Source organism: Aulostomus chinensis, chromosome 4, assembly GCF_037954235.1.
Source record: "Aulostomus chinensis isolate RoL2024-O1b breed Wild chromosome 4, RoL_Achi_v1.0, whole genome shotgun sequence".
In the NCBI taxonomy this organism is placed as follows: Eukaryota; Metazoa; Chordata; class Actinopteri; order Syngnathiformes; family Aulostomidae; genus Aulostomus; species Aulostomus chinensis.
In genome coordinates, this window is record NC_141323.1 from 25,714,267 (window position 1) to 25,730,886 (window position 16,620).

Genomic DNA, 16,620 nt, shown 5'->3' on the forward strand with positions numbered 1-16,620 from the left:
CATTTCCTCCTATCTATTATTGTGTACCACCCTCCTGGTCCTTACTCTGAATTCTCAGAGTTTATATCCAGTTCAGTTCTCAAAACAAATTCAGTCATGAGTTTTGATAAATTTCCTTTTCTCCACTGATTATATGTCAAGGTTTGTGTGGGGAGCCTATCCCAGCAGCCTTCGGACAAGAGGCGGGGTTCACCCTGGTTGAGTCACCAGTCCATCACAGGGCCAACACATAGAGACAGACAACCATTCACACTCACAGCCACACCTACAGTCAATTTAGAATATCAATGAGCCTCGTCTCCTCTTGATGTCTTTGGACTGTGGGAGTAAGCTGGAGTACCAGAGAGAACCCACACAGACACAGGGAGAACATGCAGACTCCACAGCTGGGGCTCAAATCTGGAACCTTCTTGCTGTGAGGCCACAGTGCTGACCACTGCACCATTGTGTCCCCTGAAAATGCCACCAGATCGTTTGGATTTTCTATAAAATTAAGTACACATGAACATGAAGCAGTTTTCACAGGGCTGGTGGTGCAATGGATAGCATGACTGACTACTGTCAGAAGATTCTAGGTTCAACTCCTGGCTCGCTCACTTAAAACTTTATACTCAGAAGCTTTCACACCTGAAGTGTGAACCACTGCTAAAAGTCCCTTAAATCCTCCAAGGTTTCCTCCTTGTCTGCTGTAAACATGAACACATGCATGGATCCTGCTACCTCTCACATGTTAAGCTGGCACTTGACAGTGACAGCAGGAGAACAAAAAATCCCAGTGTGTCATCAACATTTCCTGGAAACTAAATGATAGAAGCTTTTGAATTTCTGTATCAGAAAAAGGAGAAAGGAGCCCCAATGAAAGAGTGATAATTCTTTATTTTGATTTTGTTCTTCACTCCTACACAAGAGAGGGAAAGTGTCGGCTGGCTGGGAGCAACTGCCTGCTTCAGAATGGGACGAGCCTCAGGACTTTCCAGTGAGAGCTGCAAAGCTTTCACTTTATCAATGGAATCACTGGGAAAAGAAACTCATCCTGTCAGATGAAGGCCAAAGAGTTTTGCTTCACTGTGTTGAGGGAGGGTTTGTTCAGATGATTCTAGAAGAAGAAATCAAAACATCATCAATTAAAATTCAGAAGAAGTGAATGCAGAGTTTTATTGATGGTTTCAGGAATCAGCCTCTGGGTTCGTGGTGCTCCAATCTTCAGACAACTGAAAGTGATGAAACCACCTGTGTTGAGTTGTCTTCCATCATGGAAAACTGAAAGGAAAAACTCACACAATTAATCATTCATTGGTTCACAGTTAGCTAAGCTACCAGTTTTCAAACCTGCAGCTGAGGGAACAAACAAGAGCAGGCTAACATTTGTATTTTAATTTTATGTATGCAAAGAATCAGAAAGGCAGTTACAATGACATCATCAATACAAAACCTTGGGCTCACAAAGATGAAGTGAACAATTTCCACAATCAATCCCAAATTTAAGGACTGAAGTTAGAAAATAATATTAGTAGCTAGCTAACGTTAGCTAGTTAACGTTAGCAAGCTGACAATATTTAGCACCATCAAATAGTTCAAACAAGGTCAACAGCTGTTATAATGATGGTCACATGATTTAAAAGATTAAAAACAACTCTCTGTATCAATGTAAGATAGAGTTACAAAAATGAATAGAACATTACTCACTGACTGAAAATTGAAAAAGCACCAGACTTTGGTCCAGAGCTTGGTTCTAATGTGACTTGACAGAACTTTTTAGGGCCTGAGCCAGAAGGAACTTCTGGCAAAGACTCCATTATTTTCCCACTTTTTTTTCTTTTTGCAATCAACACTGCCCAGAGTTCATCTGCAGGAAATAAAATTCACACATTTGATAAAGTTTGGTCAGACGGTGCAGACACACTTGACACCCAGAGAGGTGAGCAGGTTTTGGACCAAGTTGAAGCTTGTGAAGTATTTGAGACAGAAAATGACAGAAAGCTGTGGCTGTGTTCTGGTTCTGCATGTTTCAGATTTATTCCCCTTCCAGTAATGTCTTATTTCCAGCTCTGCTCTCCCTCAACTACTGTTTAGTGTCATATTTATTTTGCTGACTACTTCATTGACATGTGGTCAAAATGTCTTGTGTTTCCTGAAATTAACTGAGTGCTGCTCAGTAAAGTAGACATGACTTGAGATTCTATTCCTGCTTGGTCCATTTCAACATTCTTATCCTTCCTAGCATTGGAGATAAAGTATCAGTAGGGGCTGTACTTGATTAGTACTGCATATAGTACACATCAGTCACTGCCATTACACAGTGGAATAGAAGTTGAAATACTGTTTACCAGCAAGCTGAAAACTGTTGTGGTATTTGACAATTCTATTGTTTCTGAATGAAAATCATGTGAAGGAGAATCATGGAGACATCCTAAAAATGGCTGAGGTCTGCTGAGCTGCAGCAGGTCTGAGCTGCTTTTGATGCTCAGATGATGAGGAGGCAGTGAATGTTGGGTTTGGTGGAGCTGAAAAAATGCTGCAGGTGTTGAGAGGTCTGCTGGTGTCCAGGACTTCCTCTCCAGTTCTCAGCTTCTCCCTGCAGTTCCCACAAACACCACAACAGTCCTGGAACCCCTGCAGATGGTGGAGGACCACGATGACCCCGATGCACCATCAGGGCATCAAAAAGCAGTCCTGATGATCAAAAAGGTCCTTCCACTCATTCAGGGTCAACTCTAGAAGAAGCTTCTGGAACAGATGAGCAAACACTCTCAACTAGAAATCATGATTTAAACACAATGTTGATTTTTACAATTTCCTTCAATGTTTTAAAAACCATCAAAGTGGACAGAAGCCCAGATGGTCCAAACCTGTTTCCTGTCTCCTGCCATTGTGGAGAGCCTCTGTTCTGTCCTGCTGCTGTCCAGTTGTCTCTACTGAGCTCCTCTGCTGGTTCCACCTTGAAGAGGGTCTGAGCTAAAATTGAACCTTGGGGAACTTCAACCTTTGATCTCAGAGTTTTGTGTTTGATCTTAGAATTCTTTCTTTGATCTCACCTGAGACAAAGACATCGAATCTCAAGCTGCTGTTGAGGAGGCGGTGATCGTATAGTGGTTAATACTCTGTGTTGTGGCCGCAGCAACACTGGTTCGAATCTGGGTCACAGCAGCATGAGACAAATTTCTTGTGTGTATTGATGGACACAAACCAAGCAGAAATTTCCCACTATGCAACAGGGTGGTGTTTGGTCAGTTTTGAGCAGGTGTCAGTCTGACAATGATGTCATATATTTTGTTATCACTTGACCAGACCCAAAATTAGGCTCCAGGTATCAGTTTCTTCTCACTGCTAATGTCTGCTAGCTTAGTCTGCTACTTTGATGGCTCTGACTACAAAAAGGTCCAGACCCCTGGATATGGTGGTTCCTCCCTAAACGTAGATTCTGTCAGCTCATGTTTTGAAATCAACTCACCATGAACACAAGTAGATTTCAATGGACTGCAAATGTGTCTCATTTAATGGTAAACATGTCAAATATAAATTCCATCACCTGAGGAGGTCTGCTGCTGGAATTAAGCTCCAGATATTCACAAGATATTTTATATCTTAAAATAAAGCATTTTTATGTTTGATTTATTATTCATTAGCCTGCTTCAAGTGGTGTGATTTTATGTGTCGTATATTAAATAGAACTTTGTAAACGATCGTCCCTGAGGATGTTGAATGATGTCAAAAAAGTGTTCTCTAAGCTCTCCTTTCCTCTAAATAGAGGAGTCTCTGCTGAGGTCGTTCCCTCTCTGAGTCCTGATGTCTATTCAGATGCATCGAGAGACTCAGGCAAACAGAAGACAAGGGCAAGTGAAGTAACCTGAAAATGAGAGGGGACGTTCGACATCAAACTAAAACAGGAAGAACAGGACGCAAATGGGATATCAAAATAAGACAGACTCTGAGACATGACCCTCCAGTTCCTGCTGCTTCCAGCTCTTTATATCGAGCCCCTCGTACAGTGGTTGAGAGAGACCACAAATATTAAAGGTGTCCACATAAATGGAGAAGAACACAAGGTGGCGCTGGACGCTGATGATGTTTTAACATATTGAAGTGAGCCCCCTAACACAGGACCTGCATTAATAAAACTCTGAAACACTGGGAAGCTCTGCTGGATATAAATTCTCCATTCTAAAACACAGGTTCTGACCTTTAATCACTCACCTCCAGAACACATGGAGGAAAACCTCCACCTGGATTGGGCCAGAACTCCTTGAAGATGATAGAAGAAGATGGAACTCCATTTCCTTTCTGAGTCTGAGTCACAGGATTGATAGAGTAAAAATAAATGTCCGACCACAAAATCTCTTTCTAGTTCCAGGACCAACTGGAGAAATTGCCTTCAAAACCGTTTCTGAATTGAACAAAATGCTTTCCAGATTTATCTTGCAGGGGAAGAAACCCAGGCTCAAATTTAAACCACACCATGAATGAGCCCCAGTTCCTGCTGTACTGGCCCACCAAAATCTCGAAAAATGTTTCCGTAAAGTCCAAATCTCAATGAATAATTTGGAATGTTAACAGGAGAATATCACTACAAGTCATTTAATGATGTGCTTTTAATCCTGGGTTCAAGCCTCATGAAATGAACCCTAGATTTAAATCCTGGATTCAAAGAGAGTAACAACTTTCTACTCACTTGTGGAAAATGGAAATTTAAAAGATTTGAAAGCCTGAGAAGAGAATATCACTGAGAAAGTCGGACTTTTTAGAATCTTCTTAGGTGAGCAATTATTTTTGAACACGACATCAGAAATGAAACAGACTTTAATGATCCAATGCTGAAAATATTTTTGGCTGCCCATCAAGAAACAAGAAAAACCTCATATCGTATGTTGTTTTCCGTTTGACCTGATTCTTGGTTGTCAACTAACTGGCTCATTGGCTTTCTTGATGGAACAACAAAAGCAAAAGTTGAAGACTTGGAATATCCAGACCTCTGGCGTGATTCTCAGCTGTCATTTAAATTTCACATGAACTCAGTGTCCAAGCAAATATCTGGTGGGCTAAAATTACGTTTGTTGTTCTGTTGACTTTTTCCACAAGAAGTCCGGAAAAGTATGATAACACAGTTCATGTTCCTCATATTGGACTCCGCTGGTGGTTTCTATGGGAACACTGGTGACGGCCCCAGGCCTGGGGTCCTATGCAGTGTTCTGTGTGCAGGGTCCTGTTGGTGGGTGTGTTTGTGTCTTTACAGGTCTGGAGCAGCCTGGTCATTAGGCTGACTGGGAGGACCAGGCCAGTGTTCCCAGTTAGGCCTGTTTAACCCCGCCTTCCCACACATTTGTCTCCCTTTTGTGCTCAGCGTGCAACTCGGCGTGCTTTTGTTGTCCTTTTGTTTTTCCTTGTTTTCCACCAACAACATGCAGTACACATTGACATCACATCCACACACTCACCTCCACTGCTGACACTGACTTCCACACCTTCCGCTTATTCCTTTCGAGTAAGGGTCGCGGGGGGCTGGAGCCTATCCCAGTGGCTACGGGCGAGAGGCGGGGTTCACCCTGGACAGGTCATCAGTCCATCACAGGGCCAACATACAGAGACAAACAACCATTCACACTCACATTCATACCTATGGTAAATTTAGAGAACCCAAGTAGCCTAGTCCCCAAATTGCATGTCTTTGGACGTTGGGAGGAAGCCGGAGTACCACAGAGAACCCACACAGGCACGGGGAGAACATGCAAACTCCACACAGAAAGATCCCGTGCCCGAGCCGGGACTCAAACCCGGAACCTTCTTGCTGTGAGGCCACAGTGCTAACCACTGGACCATCGTGCAGCCCTTCCAGGTGTTTGGATTGAACCCATCATTATTTCATGTATGATTCCCAAAGTGTCAGGATTGAGGGTTGTGGATGGTGAGGGAGACCCAAACGCAGACATTTTTGGTGAACAAAACAGGGATCGTGACACAAAGACAACTCCACTGGTCAGTATTTATTTTCAAATGTGTCTGCTTGAATTTCCCTTCATACTTGAAGCAACTTTCAATTCCTTTCAGCTCACAATGCAACCTAGAGTGTAGAGATCATTTGTTTCTATGTCTGCCTAGAATCAGCAAAGAAACTGGTCATCGCACATTCATATTTTCCTCAAGTCAATTTTATCATTTGGAAACCATCTTGAGGATATTTGGAGAAAGTTCAATCTTTTAGCTGCAGTTACAGTGACTTACAACACTGCAAAAAATAAAAAATCACCCCTCCACAAACACTCTTGTCCAACTTTTGTGCCCAGATTTTCTCCTCATGAGGCACCAAATCAAGTCAAGTCATTTTTATTTGTATGGAACCAAATCACAACAAAAGTTCTCTCATGACTCTTTACTAGTAGAGCAGGTCCAGCACCAAACTCCTTCAATGAATCTACACCCAACAATTCTCCATCAACAAGTACATCCTGCAACAGCGGTGATGAAAACCTTCCTTTTAACAGACAGGAATGTCGAGCAGATCCAGGATCAGTGGGGACGGCCTTCTGCTTTGTCTGGTTGTATTTAAAGCTCCATCAGATTGGAACAACCTTTCCTCCTCACTTCGGTCTCTCACTTCCTTTCTCATCTTCAAATCATCAAGCATTTTCAAACATCTTGCTCTTGTTTCTGATGCACCTCACCTTTTCTCTCCAGGATTCACTCTGTACTTGTTCTTGTTTGTTCTCTATACTGTACATATGTGGATATTTGTGTATGAATATGCATTGTGTACTTTAATGGTGCATGTAAGCAGTATTTATTTAGATGGGTGTTGAAATGTATGAGTATGGGTACACAGGCCCACTCTTATTCTGCAGTGGGATCTCTGATCATACTTTGTATAATACTGGATGGTGAGTGATGGGGTTTGGCTTTGGGGAACATTGTTGGCCTGTACTTGGGTGTATGATGTGTGTGTCCTTGTGTTGAAATGTTTGGTATTTTGTTTAGAATCTACTTGTATTATTGTTGGTCATTATTTGTCAGGACCCCCTCCAAAATGAGATGGTGCATCTCAAGGGGCTACCCTTGAAATAAAGAATCAAGAATGAAGGTGTATGCTTGTCTTGGTGGACCCTCTGCTCCTCAAGCTGAGTCAACAGATTCCTGTGTTGCCTGAGTCATTGTGTATGGTGGCTGGCATTCGGCGCTTTCACCGCTGCAGCTCGAGCTTGATTGGCTGTCAGGACAGGTGTTATTAAGAATGGTAGAGGTGACAGTTTTGGCAGGACAAGTTGCTCCACATTCAGGAGATGGTGGGAATTTTAAAGGCTGGTGACAAACTCTTTCACTGTGTGGTTCAAAGTCCCTGGTTTCCTTGCAGCTTTGAACTGAGCAGGTGTTCATTCACATATCAGTAACAGGGTGACACTTTATCACAGCAGTGGACAAACATCAGCATTCATCACACAGCAGCTCCTCTGATCAACAGAACAAGCTAAAGTATTCTGGAGAATGAGGCCATGGATCCTTCTACCTCTCACATGCTAAACTGGCACTCTACCATTTGAGCTAATTCCCCTGCTAATGAGCACAGCAGATAATGCAGCTTGACCTTCATGCATGGTTGGCTGAGCGTCACCAGTTGAAGCTTCTCTGGTTCAACAAACCCTTGGGACCAAGACACAAATTGGAACCTGTGCAGGTCTAGACCCATATTTAAGTTGGTGGAGACAATTGACTGAATGAAAAGATTTGCCCAGAGTCCAGCTGACTTTTCTGAACTGACCCCTCATTTCTGTGTGGAGTAAACATCAGAGGAGGAGGGTGCAGGTTCTGCTTTGACCTCCTGACCTCCTGGGTAAAGCAGCGTAGATGTTGAGCTTGAAGGAGTTGACGGCCTCCTTCATCTTCTCATTGGTTTGCTCAGCATCATGAAGTGTTGCTGAAATTCAACATGTCAGCTGAGGCCAGAGATTCCTGTGTTCCGTGAGTCATTGTGTATCGTCTCTGTTGTTTGAAAGCACAAAGCTGTTCCTGATGGTCCAGTGTGTCATATGTTGGGCTCCCACAGCTGTAACTGGGGTTTGAGCTCCGTTAAGGGAATGGTTTTGTGGAGAGAAGGGAGCACAAGAATTGACAATTTCAGCAGGAAAGGTGACCATTGCTCCACAATGTCAGTCCCAGGGGGAATTCATGCTTCCCCCAGCATGGCCCTATGATCAACAGAAATGAACTGCCAGTGGAGATCCTCAGTAATCCAGGTCATGGTTTCTCTAGATTTCTGTGTTGTAGTCAGGACACTTGCAAATATCAGCCTCTTTCCTCCATGATCTCTCATTTTTTCTGTTCTCTCCATTTCTCCTCTTCGTTTCTATTCCTTGCTGACTGTTGTTCCTCATTTGTGGCAGAGTTCAGTCAGTGGACCAGACATTTTGCCACTACACTGTCCATCATCAGGGCATTTAACATCCAGGACTGGCTCCCAGATCATTGCCATGACCTCATCCCCTGCACCAGTGGACAGTTCATCAAGGATGGCAAACATGTGGGTCTCAATTCCCCTCCATCTTTGTAGGTTGGTTACATTTCCTCCTCGTCTTTAATACATCTTAAGTTGACATTTTTCTGTTTTTTCTTGGCTGCCAGGCTGTCTTACTTTTCAATGGCACAGCAGCAACGAGGGTTGCTATGGTGCAGTGGGTAAAATCCCTATCTATGGTCTGCAGAAATATGCTGAGTTCTTTTTTTTTAACAGAAATTCAAAGACTGACCAAGGACACCAAAGCACAGAATTTAGAGATCAAAGAAAGAAATCAAAGACGGAAAAAGAAGATCAGAAAATGGCACAGATCAATAAGATCCATGGACTCATCAGTGAAGGTTTTCTTGTGGTTCACGGTCACTTTTTGTCGTACTGGTGTGATGATGTCAGACCCTTCACATTCAGTTCAAACACTACAAAGTGCAGCGTGTGATGCAGAGGGCAGCAGCCTTGTGCTTGGTTCCGTCATGGTTCTCTGCAATTTTAGCAAACTCACCAAAGACCTCCCTGAAAGCAGGATCATTTTCCCAGAGTTCTTTTTTGACCAAGTACCAATTTGTCCCTCTTTCCAAACAACAAACAAAGATGAGATCAGATGACATGGACGATATGATATGGATGTTATTTATGGCTTTCAAACTCCAAATATTCAATTTTTTCTTCAGGGCTTTTGAGAGGTTCTGGGTAATGAATGAAAATTTAAATTGGACAGAAACGACATGCAGGGTCACTGTGTGTGTTTACGCGTGTGTGTATTTCTTGATTTATCGTGCTGGAGACCATTTCCATCATCAACACTGATCAGGAGTCCTCTTCCTCATGGGGACCAAAGACCGGCCCTGATGCAACACAGCGCAGTTTGTTAGTTCTTGCATGAATTTCAGAGTCAAGGTCTGGATTGAGTTTAGTTTCAAATAAAGATTAAGATACATTTGGTTAAGATTAAGATTAAGGTTAGGCTGCACATAGAATGAAGTCGATGGAATGTTCTAATAAGAATAGCTGGGCACACCTGAGTGTGTTTGCATGCAGACTTTCTCTTGTGACAACTGATGTCATTTGGAAACCATCTTGAGGACATTTGGAGAAAGTTCAATCTTTTAGCTGCAGTTACAGTGACTTACAACACTGCAAAAAAAAAAAAAATCACCCTTCCACAAACACTCTTGTCCAACATTTGTGGCCAGATTTTCTCTTCATGAGGCACCAAATCAAGTCAAGTCAGTTTTATTTGTATCAAACCAAATCACTACAAAAAAAGGCAAAAAAGGCAAACCTCAGTGGTTCTGAAACTCTTCTCCTGAATCACTCCTGAGCTGCAGCAAGAAAAAATACCAGTGCCCAACCAGATCAACTTCATGGCTGCTAACAGCCTCAGACACTTGATTTCCATCAATCTGGAGCCAAGAAGGCCCTCACCTGTGGTTCTCCTCCAGGAGGGTCCAGGTTCTGCCATTGTGGCTCCTTGTGCCACTGCCAGAGAGCCTCAGCTGCACACTGCAACATTTCAACAGGACATTGACATTCCTTCAAATGTCCTGACATCTTATTCCAATGGTTCTGTTCCATCTTTATATTTTAAAATCAATCACACAATGAAAGCTGCCACAGCTGGTTTAAGTGAGAGAACACGCTAAGAGATTTGAAACCAGTAAAATATGCTTTTCTGTGTGCAAACTAGTGAGGGGCATGGAAGGATATTTTACCACCAATACAGAACCCAAACTTTAGTCATGTGATGAGATGGCGACTGAGAAGAGTGATTATGAAGTTAATGGACAAAATGTGAATTGAAAGAAAATGCATTTCTTCTGTAGACTTTGATCCAACATTTGAAGTTAGATTTTGGTGGCTGCTCTATGTTGGAGGAAACCAGGCCGATGTTGGAACGTCACAGGGAAACTCGTTTGCCTCCTCAGACTGTGTGGCAGACTGCAATATGAAATGAATTAATTCATTGACAAAGTAGAATTTTTTCCACTGGAGCGACTGGCTCCTGAGTTGTTGCATTTATTGTTAACATTAAACACACAGTCTGTGTTCATGGCAATAAGAAATTAATTTCATTTTTCTAAAGGACAAGAAATGAACCAGAACATTAGAACCACATAATATCTCTCTATCAGTTTGTTCCATGGGACACATTCCAGACAGGAAGGTCCCCCTGAGACTCGAACTCTGATAACTGATTCAGAGTCCAGAGTGCTCACCATTTCACCATGGAACCAAACACAAGGAGGAGTTTCCTCAAAATACAACTTGACATCACCTGCAATCCAAACTGTTGATATTTGGAGGTTCATCTTGCTCTTGTTCCAGACTACATTGCCAAAAGGAACATGAACCACAAGGAAATCATGGAACTCCAGATTTATTCAGGACTTTCTAACTACATCGTATGACCTGTGAGCAAAGACTGGCCACGCCTTCCTTAATTTATCAGTTAATTACTGCTTCAACAAACATGCCACATAATTAAGTTACCAGAATTTCTCTCATTGAAAAACCCACCAGCCTGATTTCTTGACATGACATGAAAAATTCTCCAAACCTACACAGTTGGGGTCGATAGATACAAGGTTAACCAGGAGGAATCCTGCTCCTGAACCATGGATGGAACAAAATCCACTGGAAAACTCAGCAATTCCTGAGTGCCACATCCATCCAGGAGCTTGGGTCTCCACTTGACTGTGATGATCCATGAGATCCAAGGAGGACAGAGGAAAGAAGGATCCTGTTGGAGATCTCCTACCTTCTTCCTACAAGTCAGAGGTTAATAACCTCCCTTGTTGGTGGTGCCCTCAACCTGCTGAGAGCATCACTTAGTTATCTACAGAGAAACATAGCAGCTCTTCTGAAGGCTGCAGGAAACCTGCTGGAACTGAGACTTGGACTCAGGTCACTGGATTCAAAGTCCAGGGTGCTAACAGGTCCACCATGGCATCTGGGCTTTACTTACCGTGTAAAAAGGACCACAGTGGTCGTCTGGTTTTAATTTTCACAAACAAATACGGTTTAAAACTTGTAGACAGTGACACAGGGCTCTTATTTGAAGGGCCATGGGATGTGAAATATCCCAAACCTCTGAGATCAGAGCGATCACTTTGATCTCAGGGTCCTGATCTTGGGGGTTCTTCCTTTGGTCTTCCAATACTTGTGGTTTTTATTGGCATAACTTTCAATTTGCACGCAAAAAGAGAATCACAGTCAATTTAAACCCAGCAGACAGTGTTTATTTCTAATGAATCAGACAATCGCACAAATGAGAATGAAAGGAAAAACAAAAAAAAAGGTTTAAAAAAATCATTCACCACTCTGAAGCTTTTGAAAGTTCATTTGAAGGTTTAAAGGTGGTGGTGAGGAGGACACCCTGATCCTCCCTGTCGTCACTGCCAGGATTCTTTCTTCTGGTGCTGTGGTTCTTCTGATGAAGGGCGGCATGATGTTTGCCGTCTCAGGCTCCACCAAATGTCCTCTTTAGGACGCCACAATGTGGCCTCTTCAGTGCTCCATCTTCCCTGCATCGGAGACACAAGGGTTTCTCCTGGTGCCGACCCGATCATCCTTCTACCGAATGGTGCGGCGATGGATCCTCAGAGGACGCTGGGATCCTTCTTCTCATCAGTGCCACAGTTTTTCATGGAGGGAACAACAGGAGCTTTTTAGTCATGTTTTGCTTGGTGTTTCCTGCTCAGAGCATCAGGATCTGTGACGCCATCTTGTGGTAGTGGGTCATCATCTTGTTGTGTGACAGTGGATTCATTTATCTGCTATTTCAACACATTCAAGTTCATTATCCCTACATGTCAAAATACATTTGGTGTGGAGTTTTACTTTCTGGCCTCAATCATAATGTGTGCATTTATTCTTCATGAACATTTCTCAGCTTTGTAAGTTTATGATATTTTGTCTTCCTCTGTTTTCTATTCCATTGTTGTTGATTCTATTGCAGGTTTGAGTTCCCTGTTGACTGAAGCAGAAACAGGAACAAAAAGCTGGAGGTGGTCAGAGCTCCAAGTTGGGACGCTGATATTAAAGTAGGAGATGAACACATCCAGGTTAGCCATCACTCTCAGAACCTGCTACTTTACCTCTTCAGAATGTAGCAGCATAGCATAGCTTCATCTCACCGGTTAGTGGCCCACTTTGATGTCTGGGATATGAGGTTAAAGGTTCTTTACAGCTCTGAATGAAGGGTTTATAAAGTGTTAACAATGCCATGAATAACACAAGCATTCAGTAATCCTAGATAAAAGGAGACTCACCATCAAGTTGGACAAGTTGAAGAACAAAAGGACTTCTCCACGATCACATTTATCCTCTCTCTCTCTGCGTGGACACAACAAATGAGCTGGTTCAGAGACACGAGGCAAAAAAAGCTGGATGAACTCTTCTTCATTCCAAAAATGACTTCACCCTTGAACACTGACGTCAGGTCATTTTATAGGGTCCTCCATTTTTTCATTTATGTGACGTTGCATATTGGGAAATAATTAATGATAAAAATAAAATATTTTGATGAAAACTATATTTGATCAGGAAAACTACATTGGGTCAAATAAATCCATCGTTAGTGACAGTGTTACTAATTTTAACTTTAGTGCTCTGGTGCTGATTGCGTCATTAAGATCTTCATGAAGAAATAAACTGAGATTTGTAAAAAAAAAATTTATTTATTTATTTTTTTTTTTTTTTACAGAGTTGGCAGTTTGAGCATTGAATCTTTCTTTGTGTTGAGAACAAACCCTCAAAGCCTTCATGTTTCAGTTTGCTTCACAGCTAACAGACAAACACCTCTTAGCCTGGTTCTGGTAGTCCAGGTTTAAACACCAACACAAGGATTTTATGCTGATTTCTTCACATGCAGCTGAAATCTAGACTTCAAGTGTTCATGTGAGGTTACAGCTTCACGCCTATTTAGTTTTCAACAAATATTAAGTCACTTTTATGCATTGAGCTTACTGACGAACTTTAGTCTCAGTAGCTGAATCTGTTAGGGGGAAGGCAGTGTGGACCGGCAGGAGCCTCCTACAAAATGCAATGGAGAGAAGAAGAAATCCTGAGGAGTCGCTATGAGATTGAAGTGTTAAAGACGTGGCTCCTTTGGTGGTGATAGGATTTGAGCTATTGACTCTATTTTTAGTTTATTTCAATGTTATTGCAAACATCAGCTGCTCACTTATCAGCTAGCAAGTAAACAACAGTATTGTTCAGTGTGCTAGCTGAAGTAGACCGAGCGGTCAGTTGAGTCTTTATTTCCATGTGTGCTCATGGTAGCAGGGGTTTAGATTTCTAAATGTAACCCTTTTACCACCGGCTCCAATATTAAAACCCACCTTAGGCTTACAGGGAACACTTTAACTCATTTCAAATATCTTGTATGGTAAAAGTCCCATCTGGAATAATTAATATCAATCTAGGGCAATGTATGATTCTCACTCTTAAATATTCAACTGGAGGCTATGGGGAGAACACTTGACCTTTAAACTCTGCTGTAAAGCTTCAGTAACAACACACAAATTCAATGAAACAACACAAGATTTCAGTTTAGAAAATGTATTAAAGGCTTGCAGAAAAACACATTCAAACCTTGAATAAACAAGACTATAGAAAATAAAAAGAAGAACCCCGGGGTATATTGTTTGTCTTTTTTTCAACTGTCTAATTTTATTTCGAGTGCACTCTTGTTTACTTTCGTTGGCGCGCTTTAGTTGGAGCTCATAATGGAAACCTTTACCAGATCCCCCCATGTGTCGGTGACGTCAACAATACCGGACCGCAGCCGATGAATCCCTCGCTCGTTGTGGCAGCAACCGTCCCGCTCGCAGCAGCCCGCAGCAACAGACCTCCGTGACTCGGCAGCAGCGGCACATCCTCCGGCTCCGTCGGGAACCACGACCCGTCCTCCGACTCCGTCGGCAGCAGTGACGCGTCCGCCGTTAACGACTCTCTCCCGAGGCGACTATCCGAAGCTCCTGTCCCATCCGTGCAGCGGCGTCTCCCTTCAGCGTGGACAGCGTTAGCCTAGCTCCCGCTAGCTTCTGTAACTGGACTTGCCTGGTGCTCAACAAAACACAATCGGTGGCGGAGAATCCGACTCACGCACTCCGATCACGTCGGTCAATTACAGTTCACAGTCCGTTACCGATAAAAACTCCTCTCCGACGACACAGTCTCCAAACTCCGATAACGTTAAGCCATTACACGATGCTCCTTCCTCGCGCGCGTTTCTCCCGGAAGTGTAAACACTAAAGGTCATGAACTCACGCACGTAACCTAACGTAATAGAATTACTTTAACATTTTTGAAAGACATTCACACCCCATGAAATGATGTTTTTTTGAAAGTACTAAACATCATTTTTTGAAAGTACTAATTTTAAACAAATTTTATACATTTTAATATCTTCTTCAGAATACTAATTTATGTAAATTTTAGCTTAACCATGAACTGGCATTTTATTCTTAACTTATTCCTATGAAAATCATGAAATAAATACCACTGATTTATCAGAGTATTACATCAACCTAGGAATAAATTAAAGCTGCAGTCAGCATTGTTCGGGCCTGAGCCTCCTCCCGCCCACCGTAGCCGAGTAGCAGGGGTCGTCCGGAATCCAATGATGAATTTTATGAAAGCGGTGGGACTTGTACACTGCAAGCAATTGCTGTAAATTTACTACAAGATTTCAATAGTATCACCGTTTTTAAAATTACAGTACTTTGCCGTTAATTCTAATTGGAATCTGTTAAATTACACCCCATGACTGTTTAACAGAACTATGCTGTAATGCTAAAATACAGTACTTCACTGTAAATAAATCAACAGTATCTTTGCCTTATGGACGCAAGGAGAATCTCCTGAGCTGCACATGTGAGGCAAGAGCCTTGGTTTTCGTCATCCATCTCAATCACAGTCATTTGGTGAGTAGCGATTGCATTTATTGTAGACATTGGCGCAAAGTCTGTAGGCCAGTGGAGGCTAAGTGAAGTTTCCAGTTTGTGTGGCGACACACACGAGTGGGGGGTGCACTTATTAAAATATAGTAGTGACCAAAGCCGGACAATGCCACCTTGGGAATTTCGCCCAAGGAAATAGTTAACGTACCGACCAAAAGGCACTCACAGGTTCATTTACTAATTGGCAGGAGACGTGGTTCCATGACAAAAATATTTTATTGTAAACAGGCCAGCAGATTAAAAAGAGAACAAGAATGAATCTAAACAAGTCTGGAGCTTACCAGTGGGGGGGAGGGATCCCAAGGCAGAAGACACCCTGATCAATTGGGACATCACATTTAAAAAAAAAAAACCACATGATTAAAGCAAAACAGGGGTGCACAGCACACAAGAGGCAAAGCGACGCCAGGACTTCCAGTACCTGAAACGAAATGACAAGAATTATAATTTAACTCCAAAACTAAACAAAAAAAAACAGAACCAAACTCAAAACAATTTACAAATTAATTCGAGAAACAAGATTTAATTATTAAACACAAATTAGCAAGGAAAAATACCCCAAAATAACCAGAAACGAGTTCATTTCTCCATTGCTAGACCAGGGAGCTAACGGATAGCCGTCCAGCAGCTTGCTACACCCTGAAGCCCAAGCAGAGGAATGGGAAACAATGCAGATCCAAACCTTCAGAGCACCATGAAGGACAGTTCAGTGGCGCCACACGGTGGACATCAGGATCTGGCAGACTCTGGTTAAACAAGGTGAATTACTGAAACAACCTCCAGTTCAACACACAGCAGATTCCAATTCATTAACACAGAAGCAGAGCACTCCAGTGAACACAGTAAACAGTGAACAAACAAACAAGCAAAACATGTGTAGATGGCCAGTAGGTCGTAGAACAGGCTAGTAGCAGAGCGGGCTAATAGCAGAGCAGGAGCCTGTAACAAAGCAGGGTAGTCTGTAGCAAAACAGTAGCCCGAGCAAAGCAGGGTAGTCTGTAGCAAAACAGCAGCCAGAGCAAAGCAGGGTAGTCTGTAGCAAAACAGCAGCCAGAGCAAAGCAGGGTAGTCTGTAGCAAAACAGCAGCCACAGCAAAGCAGGGTAGTCTGTAGCAAAACAGCAGCCACAGCAAAGCAGGAGCATCTAGCAAAGCAGGGTAG